The sequence below is a fragment of the Crocodylus porosus genome, unplaced genomic scaffold (assembly GCF_001723895.1).
Source record: "Crocodylus porosus isolate Cpor-Errol unplaced genomic scaffold, CroPor_comp1, whole genome shotgun sequence".
NCBI lineage: Eukaryota > Metazoa > Chordata > Crocodylia > Crocodylidae > Crocodylus > Crocodylus porosus.
In genome coordinates, this window is record NW_017728886.1 from 188,832,268 (window position 1) to 188,834,753 (window position 2,486).

A 2,486-nucleotide genomic window follows, 5' to 3' on the forward strand; every position below is an offset into this window, starting at 1 on the left:
ACCAAAAACTTGCTACCAAAATAAAAATGTTTAAAGCTTATCCTAGCTTATACTTATCTACAGGGAATAGAGAGGGAGAAAAAATCAGAAATGGTTAGGGAAGGGGAGCTAATGCAATAATAATAATAAAAAAGAAAACCTGGGAGTTTTGCTACAGAAGAGTAGTTTGAATTTAGGGAATAAGACTAGCATGCATCAGTGTTGTAATATGACCAAAAAACTGCTGTTTGTTGTGCTTGCTGTCTGGCTGGTTTTGACATGACTAGTTTTGACCCTGAAAAGATATCAGATTTACCCAAAAAACCTTGTCTGCTGTAGTTTGGAACTTGAAATTTCCAACAAAATATTCCCAGCCCTTCCATATAATCAAGAACAGCAGGTGCTAGTAGTACCTAAATCTGACTTCAGATCACAGAAACAAAGCTAAAATGCCAAAATAAGAGGAAAAAACCTAAGAGGGGAAGAAATAGATGTCTCAAAGGTAGAAATCCATTATGACAAGCAAGGGTTGTTTCCAGTTATTATTGCAGGGTTATTTGGCAATGGGAAAATGATAGTAATACCCAATGTTAGCCTCCCCTACAGGTTTTGGACTGCTTAGTGTAAAAATACACCGTATTTTGTTGTCTTTGAATACATGCATGATTTAACTGCAATAACAACTGACTTCATGTATGTGCCCTATGCCAGAATTAAGCACTAAAAATGACAAGACTCATTGTCATGTGGAGAAAATAAAGAGAGCCAGCTACGAAGATGAGTTAATTTTTGTAGAAATTACTTGGCTGTTCTGCTAAATGAAAAAACACATGGCGATAACAGATGTAAGGCTCACCTCTCATAAATATTTAAGTGATAAGACACAAAAGATAATGACTTTCATTATTTCATGCATCAGTGATATATTATGAGGCACAAAGCCAAAGACCAAGTGACATTAAATACTTACAGACTACCATGATTCCTTAGAATCAATGGAGGGGCTTGTGCATCTGTTTATGAGTAGGCTCCTGGTTTTCCACAGGGCGTTCCTGAAGCAGGAAATGAATTGATTGAAGTAGGTTATTGGGGGTCCCTGCTGCTTGGTCAGGTGACTGAAAAGCACCGCTTCTCTGGCAAGGGTCTTGACCCTTGTTGCAATCAGGAAGAGTACAGTTACTCTCCTCCACACCTCTCTGGAAAAGGGGCAGCATCAGAGGACGTGGTTGATTGTTTTCACCTTCCATGGCCAATGTTCAAGTCTCATCTGAATCCCTCCTCTGAGGGGTCCAGTGATATCTAGGCAGATAGGCTGCTGCAAACATGAGAATCCCAGCCCAAACACTAGACAACTACAGAGGTGTATCCAGCACCCCCGTCCTCTTTGATTCTTGCTCCACCCCAAGTTTAACACCAAATACCTGGCAGCGGCAGTAGCATTTCTAGTCTGGCAGAGCTGAGGGGTCACTTGACTTCATCACTCATTATCATTTATCTGATCCCTTCTCAGCTCTTCATTCCCAGGGTATAAATCTCTTCTTTTTAATGGTCTTGATGGTCAAGCTAGACAAGGTTCTTTGGGTGAATATAAGACCTTTTATTAGACCAACTTAAATAGTTGGGCAAAAATGTTTAGCAAGCTTTTGGGTTTAAAAACCCTTTGTCAGGCTGAGGAAGTCTCTGCAGTTGGTGCATGCTCTTCCTAGATAGAATGAAAAGTAAAGAAGCCAGAGGCTGGGCTGGTATGCATGCAAGATAGGCAGTCAGTGAAGATGTAAACTGAGGAGTCAGTGGGCAAGAGACAGGTTGGGGATGAATGTAGTATAATTAAATAGTGAAGAGGTACCTGGGTAGTCAGATGTCAGGCATATTAATGTGTTGTAGCAGGGTGGGGTCCCTAGGGGTGGCTGTGTTACCCCTAGGCCCCTTAACTGTGCCAGTCTTGCCCTACAGGCATGCTCTCTCACCCGCCATGTCTTGTTGGAATAATTGATATAGGGAGGCTGGCCTTGAACTTGGGGTTTAGACACAGTTTGGCTAGATCTTACAGAACCCTGTGGTTCATAGACCCCTTGGTGTCCCACGCTATGGTAAATGGTTCCCTAGTCTCTCAGCCTTATGGGCTCTTTGCATGGCTCCAGTCACACTTTACCATGCCCCGAGTCTCACAGATGGTATTGGCGTTGTCTTGCCTAGGCCTCATTATAAATTCAGCCCCTCATTGGCACCAGGGTCTGTGCATGGCAAGTGCCATGCCCTCGTTGGGGCTGGGGTCCCCATGCTGTAGTGGACCCCCAGTGAGGCCCCCTCCTTTTCCAGATAGCCACACCCAAACCACTGGTGTTCATAGATTCCATAGCATTAGGGCTGGAAGCGACCTCAGAAGATCATTGAGTCCAGCCCCCTACCCAAAGGGCAGGAAGTCAGCTGGGGTCATAGGACCACAGCAAGATAAGCATCCAATTTGCTCTTGAAGGTGTTCAATGTAGGTGCTTGAACCACCTCCG